At 42.7% G+C, this 19,238-nt stretch overlaps 1 protein-coding gene across 4 annotated transcripts in view; it reads right to left on the reverse strand.

The window, feature by feature from the left end:
* tsnare1 (T-SNARE Domain Containing 1) overlaps positions 1-19,238 on the reverse strand; it is a 225,413-nt gene that overhangs the window by 6,972 nt on the left and 199,203 nt on the right. The window lies entirely within an intron of this gene.

The following is a 19,238-nucleotide window of genomic DNA, read 5'->3' on the forward strand; positions in this document are numbered from 1 at the left end:
AGGCGGAGTCTCCACGCTGCCTCCTGTTTATGCCCAGTATACCAGAATGTTGATGAGATATGAGGTTTGGATGTTAGTCTAGACAGACATTAGTTCTTCTACTGGAGATAAAGCACGGAGATCGCTTTTGGCTCAAAACTCTTGTAAGCAATGTAAATGTAGCCCAAGTTGCATTTCAACCGCAGGAACTAGAAACCCATTGTGTTTGGAATTAAATTAAGTTCTGGGGACAAGGTCCCTGATTGGAGGGTAGTAATTTCTGAACCTTACAGGAACCTTTGGAGTGATGTTTGCGGATGACCGTGGCTGATTGGTCAAACATACAGCGCGCCTGGTTCAACTTGCCGGGCAGGGGTGGAGCCAGACGTTGTAAAGATTCATGGTTCAGCCCAAATCTAGAGTCCGGGGGCATGCTCCATCTATGGCAGGTATATGGACAATTTTTCAAGCCATTTCATAACAGAATGCCTAAAAATCTTTACATAATTTAGGAAAATATGTTTTTTTTTTAAGCTTTTCTATACATTCTTAGCACTTTTCCAACATTTTTCAATCTTTGCCACTTTTTTAAAAATCTTATTCTCCTCCATCTATCTGACACCAGAACACAACAAATGTGACCATTTTAGGACGGGGGGAGAACATTTATTTTTGTTTGATAACATTAAAAGTTAATTTAGGTGTTGCTAAGTTCCCGACTCATCTAAAAAAAGACAAAGAAAATCACGCTAGTCAGCGGCCACACTGGACTGCTAAAAACTGGGGAACATAGTGGAACATTTAGCAGCTAAATAGACAGATATTTCCCTCAGGAGTTGGTAGAGACTGGAAACGGTGAATATTGGACTTGCAATCATCAGGTGGACACAAACATTGACTCCAGATGAATGATAAGGTAGCTCTAAAATAACAATGTGCCCACTTTGTTATCTGATTTATCTTCAGACAGACAGAGCTAGTGGAAGTCTTTTGCTGATGATCTTGAAAGATTAATTATGAAGTCAACTTCATATGTTGGAGGGGCGTTAGCTTAGTACAAGGGTTTGAATAAAAATATCTGAACTGTTCGTGTCTGTATTGTTTTGGTTCATTTTAGCCTTGCGCCATGGTAAATGGTGCATGGTATGCATCAATGAGGTGTCAAGTGCAGCTGTCAGTTATTTTAAATTTACATTTAATGCATTCCTTTGTTTCATTTTCTATGTATAAAAATAGACTTAGAAATGCGCTGCTGTATAAAATGTGTGATTTGGGGGGGGAAATATAACTATTAGAAAATTGTTATTTTTTTGCTGTAAACATGGCCTCTCCGTGAACCATCACCTTATCGTGGTGGAGAGGTTTGTGTGTCTCTGTGAACCTGAGGGCTGTGTTGTCTGGAGCTTTGTGCTCCTGGTAGGGTCTCCCAAGGCAAAGTGGTCTCAGGTGAGGGGCCAGACAAAGAATGGTTCAAAAACCCCAATGAAAAAGCTAAGCAGAGATGGAGTGACCCTGCCCGGAGGAAGCCCGGGGCCCCGTCTGGAGCCAGGCCCAGACGGTGGGCTCGTCGGGCGAGCGCCTGGTGGCGGGTTTGCCACGGAGCCGGCCGGGCACAGCCCGAACAAGCTACGTGGCAACTCCCTCTCCATCCCATGGGCCCACCACCTGTGGGAGGAACCGTTGGGGTCGGGTGCGATGCCACATGGGTGGCAGTGAAGGTCAGGGGCCTCGACGGACCAGACCCGGGCAGCAGACGCTGGCTCTGGGGACGTGGAACGTCACCTCTGTGGGGAAGGAGCCGGAACTGGTGCGGGAGGTGGAGCGCCACCGGTTAGATCTGGTGGGGCTTACCTCACGCACAGTCTTGGTTCTGGAACCATACTCCTGGATAGGGGTTGGACTCTTTTTTCTTCCGGAGTTGCCCAGGGTGTGAGGCGCCGGGCGGGTGTGGGGATACTCACAAGTCCCCGGCTGGCGCCGCTGTGTTGGAGTTTACCCCAGTGGACGAGAGGGTCGCCTCCCCACGCCTGCGGGTTGTGGGGGAAAACTCTGACTGTTGTTTGTGCATATGCACCAAACAGGAGTTCGGAGTATTCGGCCTTCTTGAGACCTTGACTGGAGTCCTGCATGGGGCTCCAGTGGGGACTCCATTGTTCTGCTGGGGGACTTCAACGCACAAGTGGGCAATGATGGAGACACCTGAGAGGCGTGATTGGGAGGAACGGCCTCCCTGATCTAAACCAGAGTGGTTGTTTGTTGTTGGACTTCTGTGCTAGTCATGGATTGTCTATAACGAACACCATGTTCGAACATAGGGATGCTCATAAGTGTACCTGGTACCAGAGCACCCTAGGCCAAGGTCAATGATCGATTTCATAATCGTTTCATCTGATCTGAGGCCGTATGTTTTGGACACTCGGGTGAAGAGAGGGGCAGAGCTGTCAACCGATCACCATCTGGTGGTGAGTTGGGTCAGAGGGTGGGGAAGACTCTGGACAGACCTGGTAAGCCCAAACGTGTAGTGCGGGTAAATTGGGAACGTCTGGAGGAGGCCCCTGTCCAACAGACTTTCAACTCACACCTCCGGGCGGAGCTTTTCGTGCATCCCTGTGGAGGCTGGGGGCATTGAACCCGAGTGGACAATGTTCAAAGTTTCCATTGCTGAAGCTGCAGCGAGGAGCTGTGGTCTTAGGGTCTTAGGTGCCTCAAGGGGCGGTAACCCACGAACACCGTGGTGGACAACGGTGGTCAGGGAAGCCGTCCGACTGAAGAAGGAGTCTTTCCGGGATATGTTATCCCGGAGGACTCGGAGGCAGTTGCAGGGTACCGAAGGGCCGAAGGGCTGCAGCCTCTGCCGTGAAAGAGGCAAAGCAGCGGGGTGGGAGAAGTTTGGAGAAGACATGGAGAAGGACTTTCGGTCGGCACCAAAGTGCTTCTGGAAAACTGTTCGCCACCTCAGGAGGGGGGCGGGGAACCATCCAAGCTGTGTACAGTAAGGATGGGACACTGTTGACCTCAACTGAGGAGGTAATAGGGCGGTGGAAGGAGCACTTTGCAGAACTCCTGAATCCGACTAATACGCCCTCTATGTTAGAGGCAGAGCTGGAGGATAATGGGGGATTGTCGCCGATTTCCCAGGCGGAAGTCACTGATGTAGTCAAACAACTACACAGTGGCAAAGCCCCGGGATTGATGAGATCCGTCCAGAAATGCTCAAGGCTCTGGGTGTGGAGGGGCTGTCCTGGTTGACACGCCTTTTCAACATTTGCGTGGAAGTCTGGGACGGTGCCAAAGGAGTGGCAGACTGGGGTGGTGGTTCCCTTTTTAAAAAGGGGGACCAGAGGGTGTGTGCCAATTATAGGGGTATCACACTTCTCAGCCTCCCTGGTAAAGTCTACTCCAAGGTGCTGGAAAGGAGGGTTCGCCAATAGTCGAACCTCGGGTTGAGGAGGAACAATGCGGATTCCGTCCTGGTCGTGGAACAACGGACCAGCTCTTCACTCTCGCAAGGATCCTGGAGGGAGCCTGGGAGTATGCCCAACCGGTCTACATGTGTTTTGTGGATTTGGAGAAGGCGTATGACCGGGTCCCCCGGGAGATACTGTGGGAGGTGCTGCTGCGGGAGTATGGGGTGAGGGGGTCTCTTCTCAGGGCCATCCAATCTCTGTACAACCAAAGCGAGAGCTGTGTCCGGGTTCTCGGTAGTAAGTCGGACTCTTTTCAGGTGAGGGTTGGCCTCCGCCAGGGCTGCGCTTTGTCACCAATCCTGTTTGTAGTATTTATGGACAGGATATCGAGGCGTAGTCGGGGTGGGAGGGGTTGCAGTTTGGTGGGCTGGGGATCTCATCGCTGCTCTTTGCAGATGATGTGGTCCTGATGGCATCATCGGCCTGCGACCTTCAGCACTCACTGGATCGGTTCGCAACCGAGTGTGAAGCGGTTGGGATGAGGATCAGCACCTCTAAATCTGAGGCCATGGTTCTCAGCAGGAAGCCGATGGAATGCCTTCTCCAGGTAGGGAATGAGTCCTTACCCCAAGTGAAGGAGTTCAAGTATCTTGGGGTTGTGTTCGCGAGTGAGGGGACAATGGAGCGGGAGATTGGTCGGAGAATCGGCGCAGCGGGTGCGGTATTGCATTCAATCTAAGGCAAAGCTCTCGATCTACCGGTCAGTTTTCGTTCCTACCCTCACCTATGGTCATGAAGGCTGGGTCATGACCGAAAGAACGAGATCCAGGGTACAAGCGGCTGAAATGGGTTTCCTCAGGAGGGTGGCTGGCGTCTCCCTTAGAGATAGGGTGAGAAGCTCACTCATCCGTGAGGAGCTCGGAGTAGAGCCGCTGCTCCTTTGCGTCGAAAGGAGCCAGTTGAGGTGGTTCGGGCATCTGGTAAGGATGCCCCCTGGGCGCCTCCCTAGGGAGGTGTTCCAGGCACGTCCAGCTGGGAGGAGGCCTCGGGGAAGACCCAGGACTAGGTGGAGGGATTATATCTCCAACCTGGCCTGGGAACGCCTCGGGATCCCCCAGTCGGAGCTGGTTAATGTTGCTCGGGAAAGGGAAGTTTGGGGTCCCCTGCTGGAGCTGCTCCCCCCGCGACCCGACACCGGATAAGCGGACGAAGATGGATGGATGGATGGAAACATGGCACTTATTTCTGTTTCCCTACATGCATTTCTTTTTTTATTATTAATATTAGTATTATTTTTATGAACTCTTTGCACACTAAGGGCCCTATCTTTTACTCAGCGCAATTGCCATTGTACACCGACGCATGTATCATTCCTATTTTGCACCCGACGCACAGCGGACTTTTCCCTCCACAGACGCACGTCGGTAAATTAGGGAATGTATTCGCGCTCCCGGGGGCGGTTCAGCGGAAAGAGGAGGCGTGTTCAGGCACAAACATTCCCTTCCCAAAGCGATGGTAAAAAAAAAAATAATAATAAAGTTACAAATATTTGTTTTGGCGTTTTTTATATGTAGCTGCTTTTGTGCGTTTCTAAATCATTTCTGCATTTCCTCAATGTTATTATATAACATTGTTGAGGACTAACAGGCTTGAGTAGGCGCCCTGTCTCATAAGATTCCATCATAGATGAGAAGAGGGAGCGGGGGGGGGGCGCTCCCGTTTATATATGTCAATGGGCTCTCCCTACTATGGCCACGCCAAGACCCGGGCTATTGAAGGGCGGGTCCGGTCTTGGCGTGGCCATAGTAGGATTCGTAATATCGCGAGTGGGGGCGCCGTGAGCGCTGAGCCAACAGGTACAGTAGTGAGTTTTCGTCTGTGGAAAAAGATGGATAAAGCAAAAAAGCTGTCGGGGGCTAAAAATAGAAAAAGAAAGAGGGAAAAGGAGATAGCATGGTAATGGATGCAACAGCAGTTAAATACGGGGATAGTGAAAGGCAACAGGTAGGATTTAAAGTGTGACGTCTGTGCTTGGAGACTTGTAAATATTCATGTTAACAGACTAGCTAGCGTTAGCTAACACTGGGAATGTAGCAGCCAAATATTCATGTTAACAGACCAGCTAGCGTTAGCTAACACTGGGAATGTAGCAGCCAAATATTCATGTTAACAGACCAGCTAGCGTTAGTTAACACTGGGAATGTAGCAGCCAAATATTCATGTTAACAGACCAGCTAGCGTTAGCTAACACTGGGAATGTAGCAGCCAAATGGGGGTTTACAGCTAGCTTAGAATATGCAGAATTGAGGTTGCTGAGCTGAAAACTGGAAAATATAAGGTAGCATGTACAATAAATGACAAGAATCTGGAAAACATAACTAATGCTATAACTCTGGTTTACCATGGAATCATTAATAGATTTTGTGTTACCATTAGCTGTCAGACATACAGGCTAGGCCTATACATCTGTACATTTGTTGGGTGACGCTGTAATTACAGGGTCACATATATCTCTCTCTCTCTCTCTCTCTCTCTCTCTCTCTCTATTTAAATGTCTCTGTGCTAAGTGGCTCTCCATATTTGTACTTTTTAAAATCCCAAAAAAACAGCAGCACAACCTTACTGCATAATAGTTGTCTTATCTAATGCCATCACTAGGCTGATTTAAGAATTGAATTGAGGCTGCTACATTTAACCGTGAGTTCATTTCATTCAGCAGATTAATTTCTTAATATTATGGAAAAACGAATACATAATGTTTGTTTGACAATATGTCTTAGTGGAGAAGAGCAGAGGCAAGGAGTGAATGAGACAGACATGAGGTCGGTGATGGCTAGAGATGAGCCCAGTGATGACATCAGGTAGGAGTTCTATTAGTTAGACCACACAAAACTAAATGTCCACTATGGTTTGAAGTTCTGTTGACCAACCTATTCACTGTTTCCTTTTTGGGGAAAAAATTGTGCAGACAGAGATGGAAAATATAACAATTAGCCTATGTCTGACAGCGGGGACGTAGTAAACATATCAGAACGGGGGGCACACTTATTTATTTATATGTTTTTTTGTTGGGGGGGCGCCAAAAGTTTTAAAAGTTAAAACCATGCTTATGTTTTATGTTTTGTCTATGACCTGGAGTTAATCTAATCAGAGGTGTGTCCTTAACCTGAGAGACATCTGACAAATAGGGGAAGATTTCATTTGAGAAACCACCCAGATGTAGGGGAATAAATGTATGATCCGGGGAATGTTTCAGGACTGTTTCGATGTGACTCCACAAGGAGATGCATGGATTCAGTCCGCTGTCAGCTGCAGTGTAACATTTGTTTGTCATGTCGCATGGCTGCTGACTGTGACCCGACAGGGGAAGCATAGTTTGCAGTCTGATGCTGGCAGTGGTTTATGTTTTATGTTTGATTGTGTTTGACTTTTTGTTGTTTTCATGTTGTTTTATTAAACCTTTTGCTTAACTTTCAATTCGACCCCAGCTTCTCCTCCTTCCTCCAGAAATCAGAACGAACACGTCTTTTAGAGATATTTCTTAACAGATGGTGACCCCGCGACGTGGATTTTTGGAGGATGAAAGAAAAAAAGGCGAATTGAAAAACTGGAGTGTGACTGCTGATCTCTCACACAGGGCCCGAAATTGAAAGGTGAGCCAGAACCTGTTTTTATCGAAAATCTGCAATAGTTAATTTAGAAAGATTTAGGTGGGAGAGATCAGCAGTGTCAAACTCGTAAGTCTATTAAAATCTGTACAAGTATTGATAAAGTAATGCCCAATTGAGAACTGCGTTGAGAGCGATAAGTCAAAGGCAATGTATGTGATTGTGTGTGATTTGTATGGGTTAAAGCTTAAAAAGCCTGAAAGAAGGTCCATGGTATAGTAAATGCACAAGGAACCGACTGGGACGGGAGACCCGAGGTAGCGTTTGAGCCGCGTGCAAGTAGGAGTCCGTTTGAATCGGCCGGGTTAGAACCAACGAATAAATTAAAAATTTATGGTGCACCAACATTAGGTTGAAATCGTTTGAGTCGCGTGCAAAATTACAGGTCCATTTGAAATTTTAGATAGAAAGACCGGGGGACGGCGACAGAAAATTAGTTTCTGTTTCTGGCACGGAAGAAAACATTAAGACTTTTTTTTAAAGCCAGTGTAAACAACTGTGAAGGATAGGACTTGGTAATGCTGATCTCGCGGCGACGGCGGGGATAAAGCGCCATTGGAAGACTCTTCAGTTTTTTTCTCGTGCCCATAGTATGGAAATAGGAAAATCAATTTAATAATAGGTATAGTCGAATTGTGTGAAAACGCTTAGGAATTGTAGAGAAAGGCCTACTGTAAATACATTTTAAAAGAATTGTGGTGTTGGGATTTGAGTACGCGGCAGCGACTTGCAAAGTTGTGTTTTGATAAACTGTAAATAAGATGTGTTGAAATTGTGTGGTGATAACTTCATTGTAAATAAGAATGGTTTGTGGACGTGTTGAGGTTACAGACGCAGTCTGGTTGTGGATATTCGTTTGTGTTGAATTGATAGCATTGAGGATTCCATCCTCTGGGTGGCAGAACGAACAGCGTCTCCATTAGGTAGATCTATCTTCTGAGGAGATTGCAGTGTGAATGCAGTACAGTATATTTTTGATTGGATGATTGGTTTGAATTTTGTGAATAAAAAGCATGCAAGCTCAAGCAGTGAGAAAATAGATTAATCTGTATGAATGTCTTTGAAGAGTTGGGCGCCAACCCTGAAAGTATGAAAGACGTGGAACATTTTAAAGTTTCAGTGGAGTTTCTCAGTGAATGCATGAATGAGCAGCAGTTGAAAATGGGAGCAAAATGTTTGCTCAGAGTTTTTGTGAATTAATGTTTGTTGCTCAATGGTTCAGGTAGTTGAGATAAGTGCATTTCATTTTTAATCATCTATTTTCTTTTCTTTTCGGTTTTTGCCTTGAGTAGGATTGTGTCTGAATGATTGATAAGCCCATTGCAAGTCAAAACAGCAGCTGTTAGTTACTCTCACCGATGCGACTCCGCCATCTTACCTGTGAGGGGGGTCCAATGGGGGGTGGAGATAAATTCAGCAGTATGTAGAAATTGAGCTACTTTAAGCAATTTAACATTAGCTACAATTGTAACAAAAATAATTTAAGATTCTTAGGGGGTTTTCAATGGATAATTTAGTAAATGCATATTTGGCATTTTGGGCATCTTGACTCAAAATTGGTTTGTTTTTCACTAAAAATGATAACAGGCACATGGAGATAAATTAATTGTATTTTTAAGCATTCTGATCTTACTGTAGCTAATCTTCTTCCACTATTTTTTGTTTTGTTGGTTTTTATTCTTTTTCATGTTTCTGATGATGTCTCTGAGAAATCATTGGGTTGAGAGAGTCAAGGTAGTAGCTTTTCCATTGATATATCTTTATGGTTTGTTGATTTTTTATTATTTTTATTCCCTAGTTTTAAATATTTTGTTAAAAAATAAATAAAAAATGGGGGGAGATCAGAGGATTTGTAAAGTTTCCCTGTGCTGGCCACACAGAGTGCTATGCAAATCTTCTTCTCAGGGTATTAAATGGGGCACAAAAGAATGACACAGGACTTATATAGAAATTGATTTGCTCAAAAAATAGCAATTTGCTGATCAAGTTTGTTAAAAATGTTTGAAGTAATAGTAAAAGATGCAGCCCACATTCCCCCATTGAGAAAGAAAATGGTGGAGTTTTTATTTTTTTTGTTTTTTGTGTTTTTGTAATTGATGATCTGTACTGTATGTTACAATGGACTCATGACTTTTTGGGATCATTTATTGTGTTATGGACAGAAGCTTTTTGCCCATTGTCTTAAGGACTTTGGAAAACACAGATGACAAAGGAAATTTCTCCTCCATGAGAAATTAATGGACAAATCAGGGACAAACTATCACATTTTTTCTTCTTCCTTGTTTTCACACCTAGACATTGCCCAGCAATGAAAACAATAATATGACCTTTTGCAAGGCAGTGTGTCGGCTTGTCACAGCCATTTTATTCACAGATGAAAGCAGCCTCCAGATTCCTGCTGATGAAGTCATTCAGCCTGATGACTTCATCTGTTTAAGGGGTCCAGGTCCAGATCGGCATCAGCATCGCCCAGGGAAACCCATATCGGTCGACCTCTAACAAGGATCCATGTTCACACTTCAACTTCAAGCCCAGCAGAGGGCCTACAGGAACCCAGTTCATCTGACCAGATGCTGACGGAGAGCATGGAGCATCACTGCTGCTGACTTCCTGCGGTGGTTTCCTGACAGAGCAAGGAGACTGGATCCCGCCCCCTGACCCTGGGCCTGCTGACACACCAAAAAAGCTAAGGATGGCTTTTTTCTACAGGATGTAACGCTTGAATGCCAGCACAGTAAGATGGACACCAACGCCAACAAGGGGAGTGAGGAGAATTGGGTCAGCAGTAAATCCACAAGGAGACCCTGGGCTCCCCTCTGATCTGTCACCTTCATGTTTCAACGGTTAAAGGGCCAGAATGCTCAGGAGGATAAGAGCTGTTTTTTTACAGCAGCTGCAGCCAAGCTAGGCGCGCAAATGTGACGTCAAGAGTGCGCCATAGCCTGCTAACGTTTTTGGTGACGTTGCCGCCTGGCGCTGGGTGCATGAGAATGAACCAGTAGCGATCTGAGATTTTGTCCCAAATTTTCAGATTGGACAATATTGAACAAGGAACTGTCAAAATCTGGATTTCAGACTTTTATCCCAAGTCTGCATCTTTCACTACAGAAAGGACATTGATAAAGACTGTTTCTTTGTGCTCACTCCATCTGAACTGACAGCATATATTGATGTGTGTGTGTATCAGTTTTTAGCTCCTTTGAGATTAAGATCAAACCTAATGCATTTTTTCCTTGAGCCAGATAAAAGATATTTTCTGCCATAGAATAGATTTCAGCCCACCTGATTGCATTACAGATTTGAGACAAGTTAGTACTTGTGCAGTATTTTAAGTGCAGTGTGGAAACTTGAATTTGGTTTTGTTTTCTTTGATTTCTAAGATGTTTTCCCTTCCATTGTCTTTACCTGGTCAACAGCTTTAATATCTTCTGATTTAATTAAGTGTTTCTGTTTTTGTTTCAAATGGAATGCAAGTCACTAATCACTGTGAGTAAAACCAGCAAAACATATTTTGTTAAGAGAAAATAACCTTCTTGATACAAGATGAGGAGTCAGATGATGAGGTCAGAAGAGGACATGAATTTCTTTTATAAATTATGATTTAGTTCTTACAACTTTGCTAATGTCTACATTTTTGTTCAGTAACTTTTATAGTGATAATCACACCTTTTTAAGGTGTGAAGGGGTGGACTGTTAGGTTGTAAAAAGTTAAAACCATGCTTATGTTTTATGTTTTAAATAATAAATTGTATGCTGCAGTCAGGTTATGAAAATAGGAATGGAATCTAGAATGACTAGCCTACTAAGGTAAAAAAAAGCTGGCTATTTCTCTCCCCCTCTCTTCCTGTTTCTTGCAGATAGATTAGGTTAAAACCAACTATTAACATATAAAGAGAAACGTCTCTTTGAGTCTCCAACCTCCTGGTGCCAAGTCTGGGTTAGAACAAAGGAAATGCAAACTCTGTAAACTTGAGTCGTTTTCATGTTGTTTTATTAAACCTTTTGCTTAACTTTCAATTTGACCCCAGCTTCTCCTCCTTCCTCCAGAAATCAGAACAAACATGTCTTTTAGAGATATTTCTTAACAGTGCAAGAGTCATTTATCCTGCCGATATAATAGCAACAGCGACCGAGATCCGCCCACAAAGCTACTTGCGTTTCACGTTTGACACTTGCGTTTCAGATCGTTAAAATAGGGTCCTAACACTTAAAATGTATTTTGTTCGTGGATTTTGTACGTCTACATTAGTGTATGCACATTAGTTGTGTTTTTCTACTACACCCTCACGTGTATTTTTGTATTTCTTCAATATAATTTGTTTTTATGTTCTGTGAAACAACTAAACTAAACTTCTCCCTGCAGTGTGTAAACAGCCTCTCCATGCAGATTCAGAACTAAAGCATTGGGTGGTTTATATAGAAAGATATGCAGTCATAGAAGATGCCAGGTTTCAGCATATAATTAAAATAACGTTACTTGAGCCGCACTATAATAGTGTTTTTTGTGTATAGTTTGGGTTATGCTGCACATAATGCGTTTTATTTGTATTAATTGACTGAAACAACACAGTGGCACTTTTCCTTTTGATACAAAATCCAGCCATATTCCTGTCAGTGTATTTCAAATACTCCACTTTCATTTCAAGTGGAAACACTTATTTTCATTAAGAACTGACATATACGATATAGGTAGGAAAGTTAGAGATTTTGCTGTTAGATTCGGTTAATTTAATTAATTCTTTAAAGTTAGTTACCTGTTTTTTTTATCTTAACTACCTTTGACTTATTGCCAGGAAGCCCCTTTTGGGAGTGTTGCCAAATTTATTAAATTTCCTTTTCTCCTGTTTGTTTTGTATTTATTGATAGGCTTAGAATTGATTGAATTGTCTTAGAATCTTTTATTTTGGGATATTTAGCAATATGGAGCAAAATGTAGTTTGTAGCTAAATTGCTGAATTTGGTCACTCAAGTACATACTACTAAACAACATATGTTTCTGTTATCAGTGGTTCTTCAATGGGGCCCATTTTTTCTTTAAAATAAAGTAAATAAATAGTAAATGGATTTAGCACACACTTGCAGAACACTATATCTAGTTTAATGGGGTTTACAGTAAAACGTTCTGAGAAGTGGCGAGTCACATCATCATCCAAACACTGTCTGCCACTATGTCAAGACCCACGATAGGCTACATGAGAAAAAAAAAAATCAAAAAGTCTTATACAACATTGTGATCTATATCTGGGTGAGGTGTTTAAGTAGAGTGTTTGAGAGATTTAGAGGTTTAAATCTTGTCTAAATCAATTCAGACTCATTGGGTGGGTCAATGCTTTCCTGCCCCATTTCCAGAACAGTGTCCAGATGCAGGAAGCTAATAGCTCATATCAATCACAGCCCAAACGGGTTCCATGGCACTGCCATTGATTGTCAGTCAGCAGCAGGATGAATGGCATCTCTGTAATGTTGTGGAGACCAAGCCAACAGTGTTTGTGTAGATAGGAGTGACACGGCCAGAGGTCCTGAAAGCTTTATTGCTCAATGTTTATAGTCAATCACTCACATTGAGTATACTGAAGAACTAGTATAGTAGGGTGCAGAGAAAAACTAAAAACCCTCAAGAACAACCATTTGTGATATCTCTCTATAACTATATCGCTCTCAACTATCAGATGGATGCCATGATTTGTGGTTTTGAGTGAAATGTCACAGCACCTGTTGGGTTCATGTGGCACTCAAGATGAATTGTAATAACTTTGGTCATCCATTAACTTTAATTTACCATGATCATCAGATCTAAACCTGTTTTTGGCCAATACTTTGGTTTGTGACTAAATACTGTACCTGCAAAAATTAGTAACATTACTAACGTCATACTGTGTTTACTGCAATGTTACTGTGCTAACACGCTAAACTGAACACAGAAAAAAAATTCCTAGCATTAGCATGTTAGCATTGCCATTGTGAGCATGTTAGCATGTCGATGTTAGCATTGGGCTAAAAGCATCACTATGGCTATGTAGAATACCGATCTAGCAGCTGATGGCGAGATTAAACATCACTCAATTTAGTGATTCATAAGAAACAGGACTAGGTCAAAACCTGGTATATGCCTGGACCGTGTATGGTCAATATGCTTAATTGTGGCCAAAATGTTAGAGGGATAGTCAGTGGTGGTGTCAATAATGTGAATATAGATATTAAATGTTCATCTGTAGTATTTCTGGCTCATAGTATTTTTAACATCATCTCGATATGAACATGCACAATGAACACATTGCAAAAGACTGCCTGAGACTAGATGAATTAGGAACATCCTTTTATTTAGGGATGGGTTCTGAAACTCAGTATGAAACGAGCCCCGGGGCTAAAACTGTAGTATTTATAATCACCATGTCGGGACTGAGGCCCTACACATACACACACACACACAAACACACACACACGCAATGGTGCATAAATCACCCGTCGCAACGCACACGGTGAATATCCGTAGAAAGAGGGAGACTCCAAACAGGAGAACCCTGAACTGATAATGATGGCCTTGGAAGGCAAAACGAAAATAATGCCTGTGGTGAGGCACAATGGGAACATGAAAATAAGCATCCTTCAAATCGATGGATGTGAACCATTCCTTTCTGGGAACAGCACAAAGAACTTCTGCTGTGCATATGTGGAACGGCACACTTTAAAAAATGTGTTAAGTCCCGTTAGATCCTGTTACGTGTACTGTAAGACCCGCTGTGTTTTAATGTGCTGGGGAGTAATGGTCAAATGAAGCTTCGCGAACCACTGTCATTAATTTCTCAGCTCACTAGACTCTGTTCAAAGAAAAATGTTAAAGGAATGGCAATTCAGTGTGTTTTCACTTCATTTGACCATCACTAGTGCTGGGTAATGTCATTTTTCCCACCGTGCGCTACATTCAAATCAATGCGACACACATTACAAAAAGCATTGAGAGGTTGTCAATATGACTAGGTAAGATGCATGTAAATTGTTGAGCCCAACACTGTTAAAATGTACAACTATATTTCGATTTCTTTCGGTAACACCGCCCTCACCTGCCATTTTTCTATCGGCTCGCTTTTGGGTCTGGACTTTTCGCAAAGCTTGCGCAGAGATCAACTGCGCTACTGGGTTATAGGTTGCCAGTTTGAGGTGACAAACGGGTTGAAAATTGTATATGGTGTGTGGATTGTGTGAATAGGATGAGTTTCATCCTATTCACACATTCAAGATCTGGCAACTGGTCAACATTAGAAAACATATTGGTCCGATTATTGATAAAGGAATGTGGGCCATGCAAATTACGGGAGTTTCCCGGTAGAAATAACAAACCGGGAGGGGTCTGGGGGATAGGGCTAAAAAACAGGAGACAACCGGGAAAAATGGGAGTGTTGGCTGATATGCTGTAGTGTGTAAAGAGCTCTGAATAGTAGTTAAGACTAGAAAAGCGCTATATCTAAATGCAGTTCCTTAAGTAAAATGTGTATTAATTAATCAGTTATTTTCTTTTAGGAATGTATGTGTTGATGTAAACAATTTTAAAACTGTCTTTTGATCGCCTAATCACTTAATTCACTTAAAGCTGGGCTTCTTCGGAAATCTTTGAACTATGAGTAATGAATATTACTAGTAAGTGTAAGATTTGTTATGGCCATCAGCTCCAAAGATACCATTACCATAACCAAGAAAGAACTCAAAAAGACAAACAAGCACTCAACGTTGCACGAGCATTTAAAACCAATTTGATCAAAGAAAAGATTTGGAAACATGTCTTCTATCATATCACAGCCAGTACACAGATCGAAGGACTGGACTGTAACCACTAACTGTCAGCATTTTCACCACCCAGCACCCAAATGCCCCTTCATAGACCCTCACCTCTTTGTTTGCCGTTTACGGGTTTCTCTATTGATAATTGCTAATCTCCTTTTGTATTATTTTGTATTAGTGATTTGTTGTGTTCCATAATGATCCATCTGTGAATGGCTTTGATGTCTGAAGAAAAGGAACGTGGTGGTAAAGAAAAGTCTTTTAACTAAGCCAGCCCTTAATATTTGTACTTTTCCTTTTCTACATAAACAAACTGAAACTCAACTGAAATAGCAAATACAGCGAGAACATATTCAAACAATAGTGGAACACCATGCTTTCACTTTTTCATTCTTGGGAACTCAGGGCAGGGCATTGTTCATGTCAGGTCAATTTCACCAAGTTTTTATATTATTCACACCTACTTCGTTTGGTCCAGATTTTTGGACTTTTCAGTTTGATCCAAACCAAAATTACAGTTGTGAACCCTTCTCTTGACCATGGTCCAGGCAAAACAGACCTCATTTGGTCCCACCAAAAGAGGTAGTCAAGCTGAACCAGGGTCCGGTTCGCATCTAGACCAAATTCATTAAGTTCTGGCAGGCTATCTTAGTGTTATAAGACTGGGGAAGCTCCTTTAAAGGAACACGCCGACTTATTGGGAATTTAGCTTATTCACCGTAACCCCCAGAGTTAGACAAGTCGATACATACCCTTCTCATCTCAGTGCGTGCTGTAAGGCTGTCTGACTCTACAAATCACAACATGTAAATAGGAACATGTTGGCGTTATTTTGTCACTATAATTGTCACAATTCGGAGCAGTAGGATTACTGGAACCATTCACCTGCATGTTCTGTGCTGGCCTAATGCCGCTGGCGGCGTCAGACAGCCTTACAGCACTCACTGAGATGAGAAGGGTATGTATGGACTCTGGGGGTTACGGTGAATAAGCTAAATTCCCAATAAGTCGGCGTGTTCCTTTAAGGAACAGCTCAGTGCTTAGTGTGTACATGAGAGAGAGAGTGTAAGTCAAAATTCTATTTAATATAAAACTAAACTAATTGTTTCTGATAGCTGAATTTGAGTCACTCTCCTTCACCTTTTGTACCAAGTCCTGTGTATATGATGCATACTTGTGTAGCCTGTTGGGACTTATTAATTATTGTTATATATTTAGGTATTAATTACCATTATTGAATATTATTAATTATTAACTAGGACCTCTCACTTTTCCTCTGTTGCCATCATCAGGTCAAAAGTAGTTTTTTTTGCCCACTACTTTGGTTAATGACCAAATTCTAATGAAATCATGGCCTCAGCTGGACTTCATGCTTAGTGCTAATTACCAAATTTTAGGATTTTTTTTTTCACATTCTAAACTAAGATGGTGGCTGTGGTACATTACCTGCTAAACATCAATATGTTCACCATGTCATTGTGAGCATGTTGGCTATAGCTAGCATGGCTGTAGCCTCATTGTACTGTTACCAAGCTTCAAGTTGATCTCAACTTTGTAGGGGTTTGTAAAATAGTCCACACAACATTCCTAGCCTCGTGAGGCCGTCCTGATCTCGCGAGTTCCAGTTTTCCAGTCGCAGATCAGTCTGGCATCTTGAGATAGAGAAAATTTGGAGCCGTTAGCCAAACGACCGGGCCAATCAGCGTTGGTTTTGAGGTGGGTTAGGTGGTGATAGACTGATGGTTTATCCAATCAGCTAACCAGTATTTTCAGACAGCTTTAGCCGCTCGCTAATGCTTTTTTTCTCTTGGATCCTTCTTTTGGAATATGGTTCGGGAACCTAAAATGGTGCCTTTTATTCCTAAATTCTCGACACACAAACGGCAAATCTCCTTTACCGACATGTTGCTTGCATGCTAAGCTAACGAGCTATGCTTTGCCTGCAGCAGCAGGGGCGGGCTTGTGGTTGTATTTTCATACGCTTCGCGGATCTGATTGGTTGATTTGGCCCGTCTATCACCAACATAGGTGATAAACAGATGGTTCATCCAATCAGCTAACCAGTATTTCCGCCCCTTCCCAAAAGTTCTCCAACGGAAAGTTCCCAGATGGATATGCTGAGCAAATGCGAAGCAATCCATCTGGCGGAGTCAGGTTACAACATTCCTGGATGGGAGAAAAATGTGCTCTGGTTTATTGGCATTTCTTTAAACCAATCAATTGGGCAGACAGAGCAATGGTGCCTCTGCAAAATAACCTCGGGAAGGAACTGTACACACGTTTCACCTGTTTAGGTAATCAGTCCGATTTAGGTAATCTCAGATTCTCTGGAAAGCTGTCAGCTGTGCATGCTGGAAGCTGAGCAGGCACACAGGCAGTGGAGCTTTTTCTTGTGTTTTGCAGTGGAGGGAAGGGTGGCATGTTGATTTGATTGGGCATTAAAGGTCATGAAGAAGTATTTAAACGCTCCTGCTCAACTTTGGCTAATCATTCCTCCACAGCTGTGAGTTGGAGGAGTCGGCAGCGCTCTCAGATCACCGTTGTCACAGTGTGTTGTCTCCCACTTTGCGGTGACAGAGCCTTAGCCACCCAGCCAGTAATCCTCTGCAGCAAAGTTTGAGTAAGCTGACGGCATGGAAAAAGATAAATAAGGATTTTCATTTTTTACCCTGTAATGAAAAACTTTATTGCACTCTCTCCTGGCTACACTTATCTCCAATACAGTTTTAGATATTCCCATACTGTAATTAACCACAATGCACAAACACGTTCACCTTGGGTTATACAGTCCAAACATCTGAAACTTATTTAAATTAATGATTTCTTACTTCCAGACATTTAACATCTACTAAGCTTCCCAGCTATTTCACCAGTGCCAGGAGTAAGTAACACATCTATACACACAAGAAACTTCTCCCATTTAGAGAAGAGAGATTGAGGACGTCAGTGACAAATGTCTTGCATTAACTTTGTTGTTTATTTTCCCCCCGGAAGATGTGAAATAACCCTATTAAATCAAGTAGTCACTTGGCCATTAATCTCAATGCAGCTGACTAGTCCCTCAAAGCTAATGGGGTTTAGAATTTGCATGAGGCGAGTTTACCCACAAAGCTTTGCCTAAGAGGATTGCTGTTCAGACAGAGAGCTTATTGTCACACTTGTTCATAGACATGGATTAACGATACTAGGCCCAAAGAACTCCACTAACTGTGGTAGCAGCTCACAAGTTCCCCTTCATTGGCTCAGATCTCTGTTTCAGAGGGACGGAGATTCAGATTCAGTCTGCAACATGCACGGCAAAATCCCTCATATTTGTTTAATTTATACAAGTACTTGTCCACTGCCAGTTTGTTAAGCATCCATTAAAATCATGTCCTCAAGCATATCATGCTTGTTTAAAAAGTAAAGACAAAGCGAGGTATGATGGTTGTTTTTACATCACTGAAATGATTCCCCAACACTTACCTTTCTGTTGCCTAAATCACAGTTTTTTTTCTTCTTTTTTTTGTCATATCATCGCAATGTGGCAGCGCTCCTGAATTCCCGCTCTGTGTTGTCAACTTAGCTTTTTACATCATTTGAATAAGCCTCTTTTAGTGCGAGTGTGTGTGCTGTGTTTCATAGTTACTAAAGCAGCTTTGGAGTCTAAATATAACATGTATCCACTGCATTAATTCTTTAATATTTATCAGCAGGAAAAAGGTGCTTGAAATGTGGCTTACATCCGTGTTTAAAATTCAGTAGCAAAACAGCGAAAATATACACAAGTTCTGCTCAAGTTCTGACAGTTTGATTAACACACACACACACACGCACACGCACGAACGCACACTGCTCCTTCAGGACAACACAAATCCTTCAATATCTTTTGGGAAAAAACGATCTTGTATACCGCTGTCCACATTGTGTTACTGAACCACAGTGTGAATTACAATCTAATATAATCTGAGCCCTGACTCCCACTTGCATGATAGCTGCTCAAGAGTGACAATAGGCTGTTATGATACAACATCAGAAGTGAACAGTTTATTCCCTTGGCGGGTCAGCGATGTGTCACATCATAGTCACAGTATAATCCACCTCTACTGGGGAACAAAATGATAAAGCAATGCACACTGAGTTTTTAAAGGCACTAAATCACTATACATTCTTTTGTGTTCCACCTATCCATCCATCCATCTACTCCCCATACTCGCTGATTTCTTTTTAGGGTCACAAGGTAAATAGAGTAATACACAGACTTGTGAGCATTTAAAGGCAGACAGCTCAGTGAAGACTGAACTACTGATCAAAGTGTTTTTTGTCTCATTCTGTTGTGGCGTAAGAAGAGCTATGAAGTGGAGCGCACCAGACACCTGAAAGGTCTGTCCAGAGATCCAACAGGGGAACCCTAGGGTGTCTTTGCACA

The sequence above is a fragment of the Perca flavescens genome, chromosome 6 (genome assembly GCF_004354835.1).
Source record: "Perca flavescens isolate YP-PL-M2 chromosome 6, PFLA_1.0, whole genome shotgun sequence".
Classification (NCBI taxonomy): Eukaryota; Metazoa; Chordata; class Actinopteri; order Perciformes; family Percidae; genus Perca; species Perca flavescens.